Source organism: Solanum verrucosum, unplaced genomic scaffold (genome assembly GCF_900185275.1).
Source record: "Solanum verrucosum unplaced genomic scaffold, falcon-dt-bn FXZP01000280.1, whole genome shotgun sequence".
Classification (NCBI taxonomy): domain Eukaryota; kingdom Viridiplantae; phylum Streptophyta; class Magnoliopsida; order Solanales; family Solanaceae; genus Solanum; species Solanum verrucosum.
In genome coordinates this window covers 25,454-49,507 of record NW_026019982.1, presented here as the reverse complement: position 1 = coordinate 49,507, position 24,054 = coordinate 25,454, and the positions used below count along the sequence as shown (strand labels likewise).

Genomic DNA, 24,054 nt, shown 5'->3' with positions numbered 1-24,054 from the left:
AGTTGCCTTTGTGGCCAGATGTTATAAGTTAAGTTGTTTTGTAACCTTGCGTTTGCATTGAGTTTTCTGTTGAGTTAGGTTTCTGTTGAGTTAAGAAAGCCAGGCCAAGGGTTCGCTTGGAGCCAGAAATGGTCTCCGGGTGCCGGTCCCGCCCAGGGTGTAGGCTCGGGGCGTGACAGAGGGATGAAAAATTGATCTCCTTATATGGATTTGGACAAACCTCCCTCATGAGCTAGTTTTTGAGATTGAGTTAGACCCAGGTGCCATATCTTTATAAGAAGAAGAACCTAGACCAGAGTAGCAATTGGCTAACCAATACAGATTACCTTTGGCTTTGTTTAGAAAACAATGATTGCAGAACAGAGACTGTATTTTCCTATCCTCTTCTGTTCTTCTCCATTCGCTATATTCCAACCTTCAGGGAATAGAAATTACTCATTATTCCTGCACCAGATTCTTCTTGCTCATTCAACTTCTTTCTTTTTTCTTTATACTGTTATACTTTTCAATTACCCATACATACGGTTGATTAGCCAAAAAAATAAAAGAAATGAAAACTAAATTCATTCACTATCCGACTTGTAGTCAATATGTCAATGAGGTGGTGCTTAAATGGTTTATAATTTGATAATTAAGCAAATTACAAGAAACAAATAAATGAAACAGTAAGAACAAAATCCACTTATAATAAAGTTTTGAACAGATTCATATGCATTTCAGTTTATTCCAAGCGTAAGAAAACTTTTGGCATCATTTCTTTCCCTCTTGCCATCAGTTCTCATACACAAGACGCACCCCCAAACCTTTGACCACTGCATCCGTATGAATGCTATCAGTTCAGACACCAACCTCAAGCTGAATGAAGTTATTAAAATTGCAATTATCATCCTTAAACTTCCTATACGGATGAAGTGGTACATGGGCAAGGAAAGTATTACCTAAACCAACAGGTTTTTCACTTCCTATTGGGCCGAAACATGTGGTAAATTTGCGCCACAAACCGTCATGGCTTCTGAACCTAAACCATATCACAAGTCCTTGGAAAGTTTTTGGGCATTCGACATTAGGAAAACTGAAGGGATCATCCGACTTAAGTTCCCGAAAAATGAAAGGAGTCATCATGTCAAAAACAACACAAATATCAAACCCCCTGAATGTGGGTGTGTACCAATTTTTGGGCAGGGCCACTGCGATTGATTCAGTCCCTGAGTTCTTGTATGTAAACCACTCCGGAATCTCTACACCAGGGATGTACATACTAAATGCACCATTCATGTATAGTCCCTGCATACCCCGTGAAAAGAATGTTATTTGCCAAGATTCATATGTGATAATATAGTAGAGTTGTGGCTTGGAAGTGTACCTACCTTGTGCATCTGCTTCAACAATGAATCAACCATGGAGGCGTGCCATTTATTTTTCACTAGTTGATGACATTTTGTGAATGAAACTTCACACAACATTGGATATTTGGTTAGCTGATCAATGCTCATCAACGATGTGCATTCATCAGCATATATCTTTTTTATACTTGGAGGAAGTTCCGGTAAACTCTCAAGCCTCCTACAACCAGCCAATGCAAGAACTTCAAGTCGAGTGAGACGACTTATGCTTGCAGCAGGAATATTGGAAAAAATGTTACCATCGAGAATCAATCCCTCCAAAGACGGTAAGAACCCAAGATTACTTAAAATGCCTCCATCTGATAAATTGCAGTCACTAAGATCCAACATGATCAATGAACAAAGACCCGACAAATTCTGAAAATCTACAGCCATAGACTTCTGGCCATGACTTGAGCTACTTACTTGTGAAATCAAAGCATTACATCCACGGAGAGATAAGTGCTTAAGGTTTTTAAGAAGAGATATAGAAGACGGAATTGTTTGGTTGGCTGTGTGAGTGCAGTGGAGCTCCTCTAAACCAACTAAAAATCCCAAATCATCTGGTAAATTTTTAAGTTTTGAGCATCCGGACACATCGAGTGTTTTCAGACATTTCAACCTAAAAATACTGCTAGGTAGACTCTCAAGATGCTTGCAGTAACTTAGATTTATTACACCAACTCCTGAAAGGTTCTCAATTGATGCAGGTATTTCACTCAAAGCAGTAGCACCCAAACACAGTTCTGCTAAACAATTCATTTTCTCTTCTATTTCTGGGAATGTTCTTAACTTTGAGCAACCTGAAAGAACGAGAATTTCAAGCTTTTCCAATCGAATTCTCTTTGGTAGGGTCTTCAAATTTCTGCAGTTCTTCAGATTCAGAGAGACTAGCTTTCCAAGATCTCCAATAGAAAAAATGATTTCCACCAAACTTGTGCATTCTTCAAGAACCAGCCTTTCAAGATTAGGTGTAACTGAAAAATCTGGCATCCTTATTAGCTTCTGTGAATGGCTAAGGTTCATGTACTTCAGTTTTCCTAGATCCTTTGAGGTTTTCCAAAGTTGTATGATGCGGCTTTTTTTCAATTTCAAACTAACAAGTTGGTCTCCCTTAAAGCTATTTGGCAGACTTTTTGAAGGATATCCATGCCAATCTAGCCACCTCAACTCATCAGGAAGAAATTCAGGTCCCTGGCAAACATATGCATTCCGGAATTTGAGAAACCTCAGACTGGTCATCTGCATGAGGGCATTGCCACCAAAATTAACTTCTTCTTCATTAGTCAGGTGCAGCGACATGCCTTCGATCTTGTCAGTGCCCTAATAAGCAAGAGCATTAAAGGCGGTTGAGAAAAGGAAAATAACATAAGAAGTCATAAGTTCACAACTACGTACCAAATTTCGTTCGAGTACAGGGAAAATATCTTCGCGCTTCCACAACCTACTACATATTCTTGGATTGTAAGAAGCTTCTCGACGAACAATTATCAATTGGTGTATTGTAATGTGACCTTTTAATATAGTGATCAAACATTTCTCCATAAGAACTTTTATCCCAATGACAGGGCTAAAATGAAAACTTTCAAGGATTCTGGTCACTGAATCTTTCTTCTTCCCTGAAAAGAAGCATACAATGTCTAAGAATATCTTTTGCTCAATATTGTTGAGACAAGTGAAACTTGGTTCGAGTTTCTTCAAAATTTCATTTTGTGGGATTTGTTTCAAATGCTCTACTTCACTTATCCATTCATCCAAACCTCTTCCATACAAGAAACTGCCAAGGACTTTCAGGGCTAGGGGGAGTCCACCAGTATGCTCTATTACTTGAGTTGATAGATCCTCAAATTCTTTGGTAAGGTGGTTTTTCTTGAAAGCATGTTGTTTAAAAAGTTGTAAACTTTCATATTTGTCTAAAGTTCCCATTCTGTATATCTTTTCAGTCTCATACTTAACAAGCAAGTGTTTGTCTTTGGTTGTTATGATGATTCTACTTCCGTCACCAAACCATTCACGCTCCCCGGTTAATGCATCTAACTGATCTATGTGATCAACATCATCCAGAACAAGAAGAACCTTTTTGTACCGTATTCTTTGTTTTTGCATTTTAGCTCCTTCAAATGAATCGTTGATCCTTAGTGTTTTTACTACAAAGATCTCAGAAAGAAGTATCTCTTGCAAGCGCTCTAGTCCCTGTTTTGCTGAACGGTCTCTGACTTCGTGAAGAAAACATGTACCTTCAAATTGACTCTGAATGTTATCATAAATAACTCTTGCAAGAGTTGTTTTGCCCACTCCGCTCATTCCCAATATTCCAAGGAAGCGAACTCCACCAGACCCGATGTCAAGCATTTTATATACTTGGTGCATGTGTAACTCCATTCCAACAAGATTTCTAGCATTGCTTGCATGTCTCTGACTACTCAATCTAGTCATTATATCTTCTGCAATTTTCTATATGACACTAGCTTCATGTCTGCATACCCCAAAGGATGTCTTAAAAATATGTTTTGTGTATAGTAATATTTTCATTTATCAAATTTTTTTATATTTTTGATCCTACAAGGATAAGTAATATTTCTATTTCCCAATTTGATCTAAATGAAGTGTAACTCCAACCATGCCCAACTAAATGTACAGCAGAAATGGCTTAATAGAGAAGCAAATACTGTGGCTGATGCATTAACCACAGTAAGAAGTGGTGGTGATCAATTTAGAGGAATGAGAGAGTGACTGGAAAAAACTGTTCATCGAATCTGGACTATTTCGCAAAGTTCTTTAGCATAATTGAATATCTTGGAAAAACCTGTTGATCAAAAAATTCTTCCAAAGTCCTGACCACATTGTCATCAAAGTCTAAACATTTTGGTTAGAGAAAGTAACAGTACATAATTACATTACAGGGTGAATTCCATGATCTGTAGCATGGATCTAGTTCTAGTGTCCCTGTGATGAAAAATAGAAATGAACAAATTATTTAGAGTAACTTATCACGATGAGTTTGGTTTCACGATCGATACTTACCCATTGGCAGTATTTGGCAAATCCCAGCCACAAATATTAGCTGCTTCCTCCAGTGCTGCCCTCCATTTTTGCACCTTGTCCTCCTGGAAGCAGGCTTCATGTTTGCTAAATGCTTCTCCAAATATGGATTTTTGTCTCCTCACTGTTGATGGATCTACATCATAGAACACCGGAACAACAATTTGTCCTTTCACATTCTTGCACTCCATGATCTTTGTCAATTCATCTAAACACCATGTTGAATTAGCATAGTTTTTAGAGAATATGATCAAAGCTATCCTTGACTCTTCAATTGCCCTCACGATCTCCGGTGAAATGAACTTTCCTTTCTCTAGTTTCTCGTCATCTTTGAAGGTATTAATGCACTTTGGTTTCAGAGCAGCGTTCAGATGGTCCACAAATGATTTGCGTACATCTTCACCTCTAAAACTTAGGAAAACATCGTAACTCTATCGAATAATTTCTTTGGATGGAAGCAATGAACTTTCCTTATTCATCTTCTCTATAACTGTTTTAATTCGCCTGCAAGACAATAAAACAAGAAAGTGGAAGAGGAAATTAGTAATTCTATTTACAACAACTTACATTTATATATGCAGAGTGATGACTTATTGATAGATACCTACTCTGTAGTATAGTGAAAGTTGAGAAAGTCTGTGTTGTAGTATAGTGAAAGTTAAGCAACTTTGCCTGAATATATATATCTAAAGCTTCCATTGATATGGATTTGCAATAGTATTTTATTTGATAGATACCTACTTTGTAGGATGTACCATAGGTAGGTTTGGTTTCTTATTTAAGGGAAAATGCTCAAATATACCATGGAACTTTGTAAAAAGGCTCATCTATGCCATTTGATTATAGTGCCATTATTTGTTAAGCCAAAACAACTTCGAATTTGCAAAACCATTCCTTACACATGGTCAATTATGATTTGATAACATCATTAATTAAACCATTTTTTTTAAAGAAAAAGACTCAAATATATCATCGAACTTAGAGAAATGTTCATCTATGACCTGGCCTGGCCGATGCTTCTCCCAATTCCAGCATCTCCACCATTAGTTTTTTGACTTACCATTTTTGCCCCTACTGTTTCCTCTCCTCTCACATGCCCTTCTTGCTCCCTTCCCCTTCTTCTCCAAAAATGTAACAAATCCGACTTGATCACTATATTATTAAGAACGGGAACATGATTATAACTTAGAATAGTAATTACAACTCTAAAACTACTGAACTACAATGAAATATTGAAATTACAATTAACTAAAGGATAGAGATAAGAATGGAGAAAAAAAAAGAAAAGAAAAAAAAAAGAGATAAGAATGGGGATGAAAATTTGTATAAGACTCCAGAAAGAAGATGACAGGAATAGATAGTTTCTTCGCAATACGCATGATTTCCCAAATCGCAGATGATAACCATATAACCTCTACTCAACCTGGATCCGACGTAAATCTAGTATTGGGCTGTCTAATTCTTGGACCTCTTTGAGGTTTAACCCAAGGCCCAACAGCTTGGCCAGCCTTTGGGCCATCCATGTTCACAACAAAGTTATTGTTGTTGCAAATGTATGAAGTTTCCATTGTGGAAGGATATGAAGAAGATTGGATAAATTGGTTTTGGGATTTAATATGTTATGTGCCTTGTTTAGTTTAGAGGGTTGGGTTGGTTTTTAAAAAATGGAATCTGGTAATTTCAATGGAAATTGGGTAATTTTTTAGATTTGGGGAAACCGTCAAATTGAAGTGTATATCTATTAAGTTTGGTAACTGTGGGGTATAATTAGGTGCATAAATGTATTTAATCCCTGAATGGTTGAGGTTGGTGATCACTGAGAAAGTTCACGTATATGCTTTTAAAATTGTGCTCTTGGAAGTTCTTTGTGGGCGAAAGAATTTGGATTGGTCACATGTTGATGAAGACGATGACCTTTTGTTAGGTTTTATTAGGAGAAAAGCGGAACAAGAGCAACTCATGGATATGGTTGACAAAAACAACGAGGGTATGCAGCTCCACAGAGAAGCAGTGACGGAAATGATGAGCCTCGCAGCATGGTGTCTACAAGGCGATTTCAACAAGGTAAACACTAAACAGTGAGCTTAATTGAGATTTTTTTAGTCTTTGAAAGAACCAATTTATGGTTGGGTAATGTCAAATATATATTGCGTATGAGGTTACAATTCAAAAAAAAAAGAAAAAAAAAGAGAAGAAGATTACAATTCATGAAATGTAATATCGAGTAACTTTTGCATTAGATTTTTGAGATTCATGTAGAAGCTCCTCAATTCATATGTGACAGAAAACGTAGTATGGTGTTGTTGCAGCTAATGAACGTGTGGTTTAATCGTTGATATATTCCATTAGGGCTTCAACCAGTAGTGATATGCTATCAGAAAAGGTCCATTAAGCAAGTCTAGTAAATGACTTTCAACACTGTTTTAGCAGCTGAATTTGACTATAATAAATGCCTTCTCATTTTAGTTACCAAAATTGGAAAACAAATCACGTTTATACACAACTCACCCAGAAATCACGTTGAGTATAACAATGTAACTTTACCCAGTCAGTAAGTTGACTTCTTCAATGTGTTATTACTCCCTCCGTTTCAAAATAAGTGGTGTTTCACATAATCAAGAATACATTAATGATGTTCTTTCAATTTTACGCTTATTCAAATAAAGAGCTATTGACTAGAGAAGGAAAATCGAGCCAGCGAGTAGGAGTGGCCTAAAGCCGACCCACTGTAAGAGTTCTTAAACCTGTATGTCCACAAAGGGTTAGTGGTTTACAAGAACATACTGCTACGTCCCTGTTATGAGGGGAACTTTGCATCAGTTCACTGAGTAGGACATGATCAGTTGTTCAATAGAGAAAATTCTAAACTTGCTTTCTGAACCTTTTCCGATAAATAGCACAATAAAGCTTACTGCACACTACCAGTTGAAGTGCCTAATGCAAATGCCAGCACTTAAAACACATGTTCAGCAGCCGCACTTCAACAGTATTATACTTATTTTTGCACATGAATTGAGAAGTCTCTACATGATATAAACATGAAGCTCAAAAATTTAATATAGAAGTTACTGAACATTACATTTCATGAATTATAATCTCATAAACCTTAAGTTATTCTAGAATTGGAAATGTTGCAATACTTGACATTATGCAACCACAAATTGGTTCCTAAAAAGACAGAACCTTAAGCATATTGTTTACCTTGGTCCCGATAAAATTGAAGGAATTTTTGAACTGATAATGGCTTCCCTCTGTTGGTTTCCTGCCCCGACCTCAGGTATGTGTGTGAAATCATAATCCAAGTTGGTTTCAACAGTCACCAAACCTTCCAATGACTTAAGCACCAATGACATGGAAGGCCTCTTGGAAAAATCACCCTGTAGACACCATGCAGCTAGGCTCATCATTTCTGTCACTGCTTCCCTATGGAGCTGCATATGTTCATTGTTTTTGTCAACCATATCCATGAGCTGCTCTTGTTCCGCTTTTCTCCTAAATACACTTAGCAAATGGACATCTTCTTCATCAGCTTGGGACTAATCCAAATTCTTTCGCCCACAGAGAATTTCCAAGAGCACAATTCCAAAAGCATACACATCAACTTTCTCAGTGATTACTGAACTTAACCATTCAGGGGCTAAAGAACCCCGTGTTCCTCTCATTCTAGTCATAACTTTGCTTTTGTCTTTCTCAGTTAGCTTCGACAACCCAAAATCTGATATCTTAGCATTGAGATATTGATCTAGAAGGATGTTTTGTGGTTTGATGTCCAAATGAATTATCTTATGGCTGCAATCCTCTTGTAGATACGCTAACCCTTTGGCGATATCTGATATTATCCTCTGCCTCATGTTCCATGTAAGCCCATTCTCTTGATTCTCATGCGTAATCCAATGATCCATTTACCATGTACTCATAGATAAGAAGCCTGTGGCTTTTTCTGCACAAAATCCAATGAGTTTTACCAGATTGATATGGTGAATGCCACCGACCGCCTTAACTTCTATTAAGAATGATTCCTTTACTTGAGCTAGACCATCCAGATGCTTCACAGCTATTTTGGTGCCATTTCTCAGTGTTCCTTCATAAACAGATCCAAATCCTCCTTCCCCAAGCTTACTACTGAAATCTTCTGTAATTACTTTCAGCTCATTGTAAGAGAATCGAGTTAGAATTCCTGGTAAGATTGGTTCCAGATTAAGAAAATCCGCAGCCTTTCTGGACTCATGTATCCTCTTTTTTAAGATAACAAAGCAAGTAGCTATGCTTAAAATTATCCCAAAGAAAGCTGCAAGAGTAGATCCTATTATCACTTGGAAAGGTCTTGATTTCTTTCTTCCAGGAATGATTGAAGACTGATTCTGCACCTTAAGAAATACTGTCTTGCCTCTTCCTTGTCCGTTATTCTCTATGAGAGAGAAGACTTCATTCAGTAACAAACAGCTCCCTCTTTGATTTCCATTCCAATTATATTCAAAAACAGCAGCTTTGCATGAACAGTTTCTCAGACAGGCCCTTTTGCAATCTTCCAACTTTTTCTCCTCAAGCCAAAATATGCTCGAACTTGGTTCATGATTATACTGAAATGAAAAATATGCGGTATCCTTGAGCTCTATGAAACTATGGTACTGCGAAGAGTTGCAGTAAATGGAAGTCAGCTGTGAACATCCAAGATCTGGTTTCCTCTCAGAAGATGGCCTGAAGAAATTTTCCTGTGGTGGACAAGCACATTGCCCGTTATTTGTGAAAATGCTATATCTTCCACATACCATTGGATACCCACAGTTTCCTACACGTGACGCGGTAATGTCTAGTTCATTCCAATTCATTACAGACCATTGGTATACCTTTAAATGTCCATTAGGCTCAATCTTTATGAATTGGGCTGTCGAATTAGTAGGATGTAAAGCAGTAAGGGTATCACCATCAAAACTGAAATAAGGATTATCTTCATAATATGAACTGTAGTAATATTGAGGCGGGTCAGTGTCCGTGTAAGCGGACCAGCCTCCTCTGTAAACAGTAAGAGAAAACAAACCTTGACTCGAATTATCTGCTGAAACACTTGCTGTGAGCTTCCGCCCAGAAACCAAACTCTGCCCCGGGAGCAAAGTATCTGTTGGATGATTGAAAGACTGCCAAATTGTGCGATTGTCTTTGTCAAAAAGCACAAGATTCCCCGTTTCTGTCCTGTTTAAGCCGTATTAGTGGACCAAACAAGAGTGCCATCAGGGTCTGTCAAGACTAAATTTCCATCTTGGCTTAGTTGCAATGTTGCGTTCACTTTCACTGGTAGTACAAAAGGATACCAAGAAGACATTCGGTGGCATAGTAATTGCAGTAGAAGCCACAGAGGAATCGTGAGCCAGCATTTCTTCGCTTAAGTATGGTTGTTGTCCAACCGAAATAGTTGGCATAGGCTGTGGAATTAAGAATAACAGATGGCCTGTTGATCCAGAAAGAGGAAAGCCTGGCAAGCCCTGCAGTTGAATTCGAAAGAGTGGTGTTGTAGTCCAATATAGGTTGTGATACAGCAAACTGAGACGAACAGAAGAGGAGATAAATGAAGACAAGGATAGGAAAACAGAGTCTATGTTCTGCAACCATTGTTTCCTAAACAAAACAAAAAAGAAAAAATAGTATATGGAATCTTGTTATGTATCATCATATATTATTATAAGTGGGAAGCTTCAAAAGTGATAAGTTAGATTACCATTTTATCTCTACACTAAATCAAATATTTAATTAATTAAATATTAAATAGTAAAATTTAAATTAACTAAGACTAAATACACGTTCTAGGGTGAGTTAATAATCAAACATCTAATTAATTTAATAGTAAATAGTAAAATTAAAATTACCTCAAGGGTTTATAGTAAAATTTTAAAAGTTTGAAGACTTAATTACACATTTTAGGGAGATTACATAAGAAGTTTAACAGTCCTATTTCTAGGTTTACTTGCATTTCTATATTAACTAGGTAATGTTGCCCGTGCTATGCACGGGCACGGGCCCAATAATATAAATGGTATGTTTTGGGGCTAATAACGGAGATTTTGAAGCGATTGTTTGCGTGGATAAAGGAATAAGTTTTTTTATCACAAACTTGTACTTTATTTGACGCTATTCAAGGCACAATAAAACTATCCACATACAACATTTTTGAAATATTTTATGTTGTCAATTATCATGATTTATAGAATTTTTACGATAGATTCACTTAAAGAATGAGTGGAATTTTTGTATTTTTTTCAAAACATATTTTATGTTGTCAATTATCATGATTTATAATATTTTTACGCATTTTTTAAATATAAAAAACCCAAAAAAAAATAAGACAAATAAATTAAAATGGACCCAATATATGTTATTTTTGTTGTCTCAATTTATGTCACACAAATAAAATTTGGAGAGTCATCCAAATTTAAATTTTTTTTAAAAAAATGTTTTAAGTTATTAATTATTGTGATTTATAATATTTTGATGTAACTTTCAAATAACCAACATTACTGGTCACTTTGTCCTAATTTATGTGATATGGATAAAATTACAAAATTAACCCTTTTAAAATGTCTTTCAGATATTTTAAGTTGTTAATTATTATTATTTATAATACTTTTTTGGTAATTTTAAAATGATATGTGTTATTTTTTCTGTCCTAATATATGTGAGCCTGAAAGAATTCTGAGAGTGAACCTATTTTATTATATAGCTTTTAAATATTTTAAATTGGTAATTATTGTAATTTTTAATGCTTTTGAAGTCATTTGTAAATGATATATATTGCTTCCTTTGTCCCATTTTATATAGTATAAATAAAATTCCCGAAACCAACTAAATTTTAAATATATTTTTAAAAATATTTTAAATTATTAATTATTGCGATTTATAATATTAAAAAAAAGGTACAAAACTTGTATCAGCCAAAAAAATGACCACGATAATTCGAAGCCTACAGAAAGCAATATGGCTGTACGTAATTTTTAAATACTTAATATATATTACTCCACTTGTCTCAATGTATGTAGCATTGATAAAATTTCAAGATTCAATCAAATGTTGTTAATTGTTAACATTTATAATACATTTTACGTAGTTTTCAATAATTTCACATTAAACAATACATATTACTACTTTTGTCTCATTTTATGTGACATTGATAGATTAATTTTAACAATCAGTCAATTAATTTTTTCTGTTTTTTTAATAAATATTTTAAGTGGTCAAAATCACGATTTATTGTATTTTATACATAATTTTTAACGATAGATTAATTTCAAGAATTAATCAAATTTTTTTATATGTATTTATTTTTGAAATATTTTATGTTGTCAATTATCATGATTTATAGTATTTTTACGCAATTTTTAAATATAAAAAAAAATTAAGACAAATAAATTAAAATGGACGCAATATATGTTATTTTTGTTGTCTCAATTTATGTGACAGAAATGAAATTTGAAGAGTCATCGAAATTTGCATTTTAAAAAAAAATGTTCTAAGTTATTAATTATTGTGATTTATAATATTTTTATGTAACTTTCAAATAACTTACATTGTTGGTCACTTTGTCCTAATTTATGTGATATGGATAAACTTACAAAATTAACCCTTTTAAAATGTCTTTCAGATATTTTAAGTTGTTAATTATTATTATTTATAATACTTTTTTGGTAATTTTGAAATGATATATGTTATTTTTTCTGTCCCAATATATGTGACCCGGATAGAATTTTGAGAGTCAACCTATTTTATTATATATCTTTTAAATATTAAATATTTTAAGTAAGTTGTAAATGATTTATTATATTATATTACTATATATTATATTATATTATATATATATATATATATATATTATATTTATTTCTACTATATAATAAAAGGGGTTTTATTATGATATTATATATTCTATAAACTCCCTTTTATTATATAGTAGAAAAATAAATATATATTATATAGTAGAAAAAATGATTTATTATATTATATATTATATAGGGAGTTTATGATGGGACACATAGAATGTCCCATGATAAACTCCCTCTTATATAATAGTAGAATTACAATTACAAAATTAACCCTTTTAAAATGTCTTTAAGATATTTTAAGTTGTTAATTATTATTATTTATAATTTATGATGGGACACATAGAATGTTCCATGATAAACTCCCTCTCATATAATAGTAGAATTACAATTACAAAATTAACCCTTTTAAAATGTCTTTAAGATATTTTAAGTTGTTAATTATTATTATTTATAATACTTTTTTGGTAATTTTAAAATGATATATGTTATTTTTTCTGTCCCAATATATGTGACCCGAATAGAATTTTGAGAGTGAACCTATTTTATTATATATCCTTTAAATATGAAATATTTTAAGTCATTTGTAAATGATTTATTATATTATATTATTATATATTATATAAACTCCCTTATAGTAGAAAAATAAATATATATTATATAGGGAGTTTATGATTGGACATCACAATGTCCCATCATAAACTCCCTCTTATATAATACTCCCTCTGTCCCATTTTATGTGGCACAATTTCCTTTTTGGTCAGTCCCAAAAAAAATGTCACATTTCCTTATATGGTAACTTTATAAAGGTACAATTCCTCTTTTATCCTTGTTGGTCCCACTTAATCTTAAAATAATACTCCAATACATTTATGAGGAGAGAGAAAAAAGAGTCTACTTTTTAAAGGGCAATTTGGTAAACATTTCAAAGTCTTCATTTATTTCTTAAACTCCGTGCCCGATCAAATGTTGCCACATAAAATGGGACGGAGGGAGTAAGAGAATGCTCCACATTTTCTAAAGGTGTGCAGTTATTTTTTAATCATCTGCTTCTTTCTAAAGTAAATTTTCTATCCCAACGTTCTCAAGGCTGAATTCTAGGAGTAAGAATTAAAAGAAATTTCTGACAAAGAAAGAGAAAAATTATCAAGTGATTTGACACTTTTCTCTACTTATATGAAGTACTCCCTCCGTCCCTATTTACTTGTCCATATTTCCTTTTTTAGTTGTCCCTATTTAGTTGTTCATTTTGACAAATCAAGAAAGGACAACAAACTTTTTCCTATTATACCCTTATTTACACTTCTTGAAAATTGTAAAAGTGTATGTTGTTTCCCTCCAATTTATTTCACTTGAATTCAAATAAGTGATTGTAATTTTGAAGTGAAAAGTTGTCATAAGGGTAAAATTGTAACTTCACTGTGCTAATCATTGTTGCCTTAATCTGTGTGCCATTTCTAAAGTGGACAACTAAAAAGGGACGGAGGGAGTATAGATTAAACATTATCCATAAATGATATTAGCAGAAGAAACTCAAAGGACTAAGTAAATAATTCAATGCTTGGAATGTGAAAAGATATATTTTTAGATAATATCAATTGTACATGTATGTATTGCCTAGAATAATTACTGGTATATGAAAAGACCCCCCATTTACCAGATCAATGCTACTGATTTTATTTATTTGATTTATTACTAAGGTATTAAAAGTGTATTATTATATATGAATGAATTAATATTAAATTAATAATTAATGAGATGGTTTGTAATTACCTTATTTATTACTAATTACAATGATTTATATTTTTCATCTTCTTATCCACTCAAACTAGACTAGATTCCACGTTCAAAGCAGTAATTAGTGGCAATGTTAATTTTATTACTTTAGTCTAATTATGATTTGTATTTTTCATCTTCCCATCTATATATTAAAAGACTATTATTTAGAACTGAAAATAGAATTTGAACATACATTTTCACTACTATTTAAGAACTGGATGATAACCATTGAAAAATGAAAGAAACTCATGTCATTCAACTTGAGAAGAGGATAATAAAAAAAAACCATCGCATCTATATATGATAGGCAAAAAAGACAGGAAGAAATGGTATAAAGGAGTAAATAGAATACATGGGAGAAGACTTCTTTTTAGATATGCCTAAGTCCTCATATCTCTTTCGGTTCTCAATTAGGAAGATTATTGTTTTTTATAATTTCTTTTGCATTTCTAATGAACTCATTGTGGTGTTGTGATCTTTTAGCTATTATTATGAGCTTTTGAAATAGTTATATGTATAAAGTCCAGTTTGTTAATTCTTTATCTGTTACTTTTATATTTTGGATGTAATTGCATTTTAATCTTGTAAAATTTTGAAAGTGTATCTTCATGTATTCTTTGATTAGCCTTTTAATTCTAGAACTTTACTTAAATAATACAAATATTTTACGCTCCGTTTCTCATTAAAATAAAATAGGCAATCTTGTCAATAAGCCTGCATGATTTTTTTTTATCCATTCATGGCTATAAACGGTTATCAATGATATTTAGATCATAAAAAAGACTCACACACGGTGACACAGAGTTAAGAGACTATATTATCTTAATTGATTTCACATACTTCTTGCTTGATGCCAAATGGTCAATCCCTTTTTATGTATTTTATTTAATACATGAAATGTAATTGGTAAAATTAATATTGTTGATTTAATCATTTTCTATTTGATAACACATTTTAAAATTATATAACAATAGTAAAGGATAAACGAGCAACGCACGTTGCTAGAAACTAGTAGTTGAAGAAACACATGAGCATACAGAATTCAAAAATCAGTTTACATCAACTACACCAATATTTGCTCACTAGAAAGGCATCACATTTTCTTCCATTCTGTTGACTTCCAACACTATTTTCAGAAGCCAACTTTGACTATAACATACAATGATTTCTCATTTTAAAACACACCTGAACTATTATTTTTTCGCGAATTTCATATCCAAACTAGAAGTTGTTCCCTTTAACTATCTAAACTATTGCCATCTGTATGTATTAAAAGACGTTCCTTTCTGATTGAATATTTTATGTGTAGTTCAAGTTAAGTATATATCGATTGAAAATTAAAGTTGTTCTCAGCATGACAATGAACCAGTCTCGATCAAAATTTACCTAGGTTTGGCTTGATTCGGTCCAGGCTAGAGCTTGGCCAAGGTCGGACACGAATGTGCCAGCTTGGATTTATGAAATTAGTACTTAAAAATAAAAATCATGTATTCGGCTCAAATATTGATTAAATTGGTACGTTAGTTTAGTAATTACTTTTATTAGTGGAAAAATAACAGAAAGTAATTGAAAGTCGTAGTGACCTTGATTTATCTGCAAGGTTGAACAATAATGAAATTGTAACTTGGAAATGGTCAAAATGGTTGTTGACACCCAATTTTGACCCTCCCCGATAATAATTGATTTTCAAGCTTCTTAATTTTCAAACGATTTAGAATAATTAGCTTTATATAATTCAAAATAGTTTCAAGGTTATTTTAGGTAATTTCAGTTGACTTTTATAGTGTTTTGAATAATAAATATATTCCATATAATTATATATATAACTAGTATATTTTGTAAATATTTGAAAATCATATCGAAAGATTTCTACACTGTTAAAATAAGTATTTAATTAATTTAGTTTTGGTTTGAATTATAGTTTTAAATTTTGAATTAACTAGTTCGTATTTAAATTAATTATTTTATAGCTAAATTGGTTATTTTATTTCGTTAAGATTAAAAAGCTCATAAATTAATTATATTAATTCTTCCTATTTGAATTCTAGCCGAATCTTCTAAATTTAACTCCTTTTGGTTACCTCTTTAATCCGTTTGGCTAAATTGTTAATTAATTTCTATTGCAATTGTAGCCAAATCTAACTTTTTCTTCAACCCACCTTAAGGGATAGCATTTTTGCCTTTTTCCAATTTCAATTGACGTTCCACCCCCAAAAAAAAATCACGAACCCAAAATATCCCATATATATATTCCCTCTTATTGACTGTTTGAGGGCAGAGAGAAGAGTGGTAAAAAGAGTTGGAGAAAATATTGGAGGGAAAATGCATAAGTACCCTCAGCCTATACCCGAAATCCCAGAGACACACCTAACCTTTACTAAGGTCCTATTACCCCCGAACTTAATTTATCTATAATATTCTACCCCTTTTCGGCCTACGTGGCACTATCCTTGAAAAATTTGTCAACATGCGCTGGGCCCACAAGATAGTGCCACGTAGGCCAAAAAGGGGTAGAATATTACATATAAAATAAGTTCGGGGGTAATAGGACCTTGGTAAAGGTTAGGTGTGTCTCTGGGATTTCGGGCATAGGCTGGGGGGTACTTATGCATTTTCCCAATATTGGAGGAAAAGTTGGAGCTTTATCGGGCAAAAAATACAAAGGATACTTTTAAGCGAAAAAATATAGGTTAGATATACTCGAAATACTTTCCGGGATAGAGAGCTTGCTCGGATTTCTGTCTAAGTTCCTTGTTCGCTGCTCGAATCGGAACTTGCGTGGTAGAGATTGTCACTTCCTTGCTTGTTACCGTCTCAGTTCCTGCCCTACGGAAGGTAACATCTCTATCTTATAGCTTTTTTCCTCTCTTTGAATGATATGTGTTTGTTCTGTTTTCCGCTCGACTGGTTTGAATAGTTTTGTTGTCAAATAGTCATGTGTTTAGATACAGTGGTGAAGATAAACTGATGTTAGTAAAATTTTCTTAATGCTATCGATTTCTTTCTTTAGCTATTGTTAGTTACTCTCTTAGTTGGTGTGGTTGTCTTCTCGGATGAAGTTGATATCGCTTTGTGTTCTTTTCTTTGATTTTTCATCTTACTCATAAGTTGTTTGAATCCCCTCTGCGTATCTCTTTTTGTGTCGAAAGCTTGCCCAAAGCATGGTGTTTAAAGTTGCCTATTGTTGATAGTTAAACTACGGTGAAGTGAAGAGCTCGTTTGTCTTTCCGGTTTGCGATCTACTTCCAGTTCTTGTTTCTCTTTTCCCTTTTTTACGTTAATGTTTTGTATACATGATCGCCCATAAGTTTGCTGTCTTATCTCCGTGTTGATGCGGATTTGCTATTCTAGGATTCTAATGTAGTTAAATATTGCGAATCCAGCGCTGAAGTGTTTAGTTTTATGATTTCATTCTCCTCTGTTTAAGCATCGTTTCATTCCAACAAAGTTATCGGCATGTCTCTATCATTGTTCGTCTACGTTTTGAGTTTACTGTCTCTCTATTCGTTGTATAATAGAGTCTATCCGTCTATAATTGTTTCTTCATGTTTAAAATTTGAGGCTATATCGTCTTGAGAATGTGGCAAATGACTGACTGTATTGTGTTATTAGTTCCCTCATTTAAATTGAGTTGATTTTTTTTAGTTAAAAGTAGCGTTGATTGAGACAAATATTTAACAAAGTTTCCGGCTTGTTCATTTTATGTTTAAAATAAGTGATTATCATCGTTTCAGAGGTATACTCCTTGGCTGACTTATGCGTTCCCCACAAGTATTTAGGAATTAATTATTTTGATCTTTGATGTAATCTTGCTGTGGTAGTTGCCAAATATGACTTCACTTAATTCTTGTTGTCTTATATTTTTTGGTCTATAACTTGGAGTTTAATTATTGCCTTCAATTAATTGTCAATTTGTCAATAATAATAATAATAATAATAATAATAATAATAATGATAGTGAGCTGGAAATATTGGTCTAAGTTGAAGAATTTCATTACCATGACTTGTTTTTTTTAGTCCCCAGGTCATTTATTTGTATTTTTGCTTTGGCTTTGGTCATTTTTAGGCTATTTGCTGCTTTGTTAAGTTGTAATCGACCGATCATTATTGTCACTTAGTGTTATGGTTTCGAGATATTACTATTGGCTATTAATTCTTATCATCTTTTGCATGTGAAATCTGTCCGAGTTCACTATGAACTCATCTTCCTTCTTGCATTTAGGGAGAGCCGTAAAGGCTCAAATTCCTTTTCGAGTCAGTCAGCCCTAAAAATCGACGAACAGGTCCCGAAGTTGAGAGAAGCAACAAATCAAGAAATTGAAAAAAAATTGGGCCAAATGCCCAATCTTAATTCAAAAATTGTATTTTGTTATTTTGGATCTAAGCCCACTTATTTGCTATTACTTGTTGGTTTTGGGACAGGTGGAGGAATTGGGCCTCAGGCCCAAAAGAAATATATATATTCTATGTTAGACTAGGATAGGTACCAGTGATTTAAATGGGCCAAAGGTCCAAAACGAAAATGGGCCCAAGTATTGGTTCAGGCAGACAGAAAAACTAAACTTGAGCCCAAGTCTCTTTTCCTCTTTATTTCATTGTGTTTGTGTGCTTGTTAATATGTGAAAATTTCATATATAACATATATTATAGTATTATTTTCGAGCTATAGCAGTAGAGTTTCAGTTTCAAGTTATAGCATTTAAAATTTCAGGTTTTAGCAAATTCACCAAAAAGAGAAATGTTTTATTAATTGGAAAAAAACTGTAAAAAAAAAAAAAAAAAATTGTTTTTTTAAAAAACGAAATTAAAAGACTGAATTTGTGGGTTGTTATTTAATTTGAAATTATTATAGATAATTAATGATTAGCACTAAATAAGGAATCCAAACAAATTAACATTATTTTTTATCCTTAATTAACTCAATTTCGTTAAAATTAAATCTAATCAGATCATTTCCTTCTTTTCATCAAAGTTTCTCTCTCTTGATTCTTCATCCAAAAAAAATAATCTCAGGAACGAATAGTTGAATATTTTTTTCATTGAAAAAAATAATTTTATTGATATGGACAATTGCGTATCAATTTTAATTAAACACGAGGAACATGGGATCAATCGGGTAGGTATTTAGTATTGTTTATTGTTTATTTTTAAGTTGAGTTGAAACGAAAAATTATTTTGTTTAACTGAAAATGTTGTAAAAATGTATAATATTAGTGATTTTAGGTTTTTTGTGATTGTTTTGTGTATTTTTTCTTAAATTATAAAGTGATTGTATATTTGTGAATGAATTTAATAGAATTTTTGGAAAGAAACCTGTAAGAAAAATGTGTTAAGTTATATGTAAACAAAATTATTTGGATTTTTTGACAAATTGTATGACAAGTGGTTTTAGTTGGTATTAAATTCTAAATTTTACTGGATCATATTAGATGTTGTCATCGCTGAAGAAATTAGTGAGTTAGAAATTAATTATCTGATACAATTGAAAAAATGTATTTGTAATGAATGAGTAATTGTTGTATGAAATGTGTATTAAGTGTGTTTGAACGTTGGTATGATATAAGCTGTCTTTGCGACATGTGTATGAAATGTATATTAAGAAAGTATGAATTTCGTTTGTAGTCGTGTCTGGCGAAATATATGAAAAGTTTTTTTAATGTTGTATTGATGGTGAAATTTTATGTAGATATTTGTGTATAAAGTTTTTTGTTATTAAATAATTATTTGTTGTATGATTTATGTATTATAGTAATATGAAAGTGCTTGGAATGTACTATTTGAATGATATTTGTAAGAATTGTTTATTTAAATAAATATAAAAATTGTTTTGTAATATTCTGTCTGTATGAATGATATTTATATTTCAAATTGTTTGTTTATAATCTGCTACTTTTTTTTTTAATGAAACAGGGCATTATGTGGATTTTCAAATGGAAGGGGTTTTATATGATTCTTCTAGTCTTTATAGTGGTCTAGTAAGCGTGATAACATCGCAGCTTATGATAGATACTAATATAAATGATTTAGAGATAAAATATTTAGTAGATGATCGATGCCCACCTGTTAGAATACACAATGATGTTGGTGTGCGTGTTTTCTTAGATCAAAATAAAGTTAATTTGGATTTCTTTACTAAATATCCATTGTGCATAACATTGAAGAATATAGCAATGGATAATTCGCATTCTCTAGTTATTGTGAATAGGAGAGTTTCTGATGTTGCTATAACATCAACAAACTTTGATTTATATTCCAACAACGCCATCCGATTAGTAGGAGTGAATTTAGATGAAGTTGTAGATGAAAGTATTGATGAAGACAACGGAGTAATCAGTGACGTTTCTAATTTATTTATAGATGAGAATCAGGTTTACAAGGATAAAGAACACTTATGGAGGTGGCGTTTCTAATTTATTGATGTTGAAAATTCCTTGATTTCGAATCGTAATTCTGTACCATTTATTTTAATAACAAACATGTCGTCTCGGACATTTTGTTTTTCAAGAATCATCATATTCCTAAGTAATTGACATTGGATCTTTATATGGTGCATCTCATAGAATATACCGAAAGGAGTTTGTTCGAGAAATTGTTGAAATCTCTTTTGCCCAAGAACAGTCAAAAGATCAGCAAACACATTCATGTTGGTACATGAAGACCAGTGTGTGTGTTTCTTCCTTTCCTATAAAATAACATTATGTTACATTTCATACACACTTCACACCCCATATGATTCAATTTTCATTCAGTTATAATTCTAAAAGCATACAGAACTCAATAGTCCACATTTCATACACACTTCACACCCATAAAATTCAATTTTCATTGCAGCAATACCATAGTTCAAATACCTCACACAATTCATATACAGTATGTTAAGAGACATGACATAAATTATACTCACATTTCACACATACTGCATACATATATTGTTCACATGTACACAAATTTCTTTCCAGCAATAACCATAAGTTTGCATATAAATTATACTCACAGTTCACACAAACTGCATACACATATTATTCACACACTCTGCATATAAAAATTTCTTTCCAACAATAACCCTTAGTTCATATTTCACACACATTTCATACACAATGTTTTATAAAGAAAATGACATACATAATATTCACATTTTCACACACTCTGCATATAAAAATTTCTTTCCAACAATAACCCTTAGTTCATATTTCACACACATTTCATACACAATGTTTATAAAGAAAATGACATACATAATATTCACATTTCACACACGCAATACACATGATATTCACACACAGTTCATACTTTTATCATTCAAAAATTTCCAATGGCACCTATACAATACATAGTATTTAGAAAAAAATCATACATAATTTTGACATTGCACACACACTGTATACAAAAAATTTCAGGGGCACCTATACACTACACAAATTTCTTTACGCAATAACCATAAGTTTACATTTCATACACATTTCAAACACAATGTTTATGAAGAAAATGATATAAATTATATTCACATTTCACACACACTGCATACACATATTATTCACACACACTCCATATAATTTTTTTTTCCAACAATAACCCTTAGTTCATATTCCACACACATTTCATACAAAATGTTTATAAAGAACATTGTATACATAATATTCACATTTCACACACTCCATACACATGATATTCACACACAGTTCATACTTTTATCATTCAAAAAAATTCCAGGGGCACCTATACAATACATAGTAGTTAAAAAAAAATCATACATTATTTTTGACATTGCACACACACTGCATACCAATTTTTTTGACACACACTCCATATACATGTTATTCACAAACACTTCATACTCTTATTATTCAAAAAATACCATGACTACCTATATACTACAGAGTATTTAAATTATATCATACAATTTGATAACAATGTTACTAGCATGTCAATGTTGTATCATTAATAATAAATTTCAGAAAAATAAAAACTTTGAAAACAACATAATAATAATGTGATATAACAAATGTTGGGGTTTTGGTAATTCATGTTCATCCTTTTTTGTTTTTATTCTTGAAGAAGGTTTTGATGTTTCAAGAACATCAACATTTGTTGATTTTTTTGTTTTCTTCTTTTTCTTTGAGCAACAAAATCGGAATCTGAGTCTGAATCAAACTTTGGAGGAGTTTCAACATGTTTTTTCCCCTTCCTCTTGTTTCCCCTTCGATTTGTTGGAGTCGAACTTTGATTTGCTTCATTAATTTTGTCTTTTCGATTCTTCGAACGAGATGGACCAACATTGGCAGGAATTTCAACAGATTTCTGAGGGGGAGTTTCAGACAGTATGTTAAAAGGATGTAGCATGAGCATCATCGATTAAGGTGTCATCAAATCTGGGGCTCTTTCTTGGAGTTTCCATCGATTTCTGAGACATGATTAATCGGTTTGATTTTGATTTTGGAGTGTTGGTGGGTTTTGGCGGTTTGATTTTGGAGAAGATGAGAAACAATGGAGAGAGAATGATAGTGGGTGGTGGGTTGAGGCGTGTGTGAGTGAAGAAACGTGTGGGGGTGAGGGTGGGGTGTACGATTGGTGAGGGTAACAGTAAACAGGGAAAAGATATTGAGTAAACCCCTAAATTTGGGTAACTGACATTTTTTTTTTTTAAAAAAAGTAAAAAACAAATTAATTACCTATTATTAATTAATATTAAAAACCTATAAATATATTAATGATTTATTAAATAAATATAATTTAACTTTAAAATAAAAATAATTTTAACTGATATGTCATAACCATTAAACATTCTGTTATAATCAAGAAATTTTTAATAGTAGGGTTAAAACTCATAATATTTACTCTTAAATGTGTATATGAGATGATTTTTCCTGTTAATATTTGTCGCTAATCTTAAGGTCGAAAAATTCAAATCCCCGAAAGACGCCCATTTTGATTTAACAATTTAACTAAATCAGTCATCGTTTAACAAGACTTAAAGAATTTTTTTTGCAAATTATCTCATTTAGATAGTATTTCCGTATTTCCCCTTGTCCCCTTTAAAATGGTCCTAATTATAATAATTGCTCAATTCAAATTAAGCTAATTTTTAGTCAAATAATTAATTGTCGGATAATCGCATATTAGCGGGCATTTCGGGTGCTTTCAAACCCTTCCCGAAATGCTAATAAGAACCTCGAACCCCTTTTAAGTTTTCATTAGATTTATGTTTTAGTCTTTTGAAAACAATAGTTTTCTTAATTTTACTTTAAAATTAATAGGCGACTCTTAAATCAGTCTAATTATATTTTCCTAATAAAACAATGGTCCCATTAGTGGAAAGATAGAGCCCAGACCCATTATTTTCCTTTGTACCGAACACACTCATAGTCAGTTTGAAAAAAAAAATAGCACATTGAAAAGGTTTTTTTGAGGCCCACTCTATATTGAATGGGCAAAGATTTAAGATATTCTGTACATTGGAACATCAATTTTGACTTGGGACTTTGGAATATATGGCACATCCCATTAAGTATGTACAAGACTTGACATGAACCTTAATGAGGAGGAAAGTGCCCAACAGTTCCAAATTAATTGTTAGTAACAATTTGTAACATTACTTGGGATCTCTTAATTTTGTTGAGAAAAATAATGTTACGTAATTAGAAACATGGGTTGCATGTTTATCCCAAACAAGAATGTATTGATCCCAACTTTCATACAAGTTCAGAATTTGATATTGTGCAGCATAAAAAAATGGGAAAATGCATAAGTACCCCCAGCCTATGCCCGAAATCCCAGAGACACACCTAACCTTTACTAAGGTCCTATTACCCCCCCGAGCTTATTTTATATGTAATATTCTACCCCTTTTTGGCCTACGTGGCACTATCTTGTGGGCCCAGTGCATGTTGACAAATTTTTCAAGGATAGTACCATGTAGGCCGAAAAGGGGTAGAATATTATAAATAAATTAAGTTCGGAGAGGTAATAGGACCTTAGTAAAGGTTAGGTGTGTCTCTGGAATTTCGGGTATAGGCTGAGGGGTACTTATGCATTTTCCCTAAAAAAAT

At 32.5% G+C, this 24,054-nt stretch overlaps 2 pseudogenes across 1 annotated transcript; both read right to left on the bottom strand.

Annotated features, from left to right (window-relative positions):
• Nucleotides 1–837: 837 nt before the first annotated feature.
• LOC125817648 (TMV resistance protein N-like) lies at nt 838–4,903 on the bottom strand (annotated as a pseudogene). Its single transcript, XR_007442303.1, has 4 exons — nt 4,407–4,903; nt 2,781–3,858; nt 1,368–2,705; nt 838–1,284 (listed from the first exon to the last, which is right to left on the bottom strand). The product of XR_007442303.1 is annotated as a TMV resistance protein N-like (transcript).
• Nucleotides 4,904–7,621: 2,718 nt separating this feature from the next.
• Nucleotides 7,622–10,048, bottom strand: LOC125817415 (G-type lectin S-receptor-like serine/threonine-protein kinase SD2-5; annotated as a pseudogene).
• Nucleotides 10,049–24,054: the final 14,006 nt, after the last annotated feature.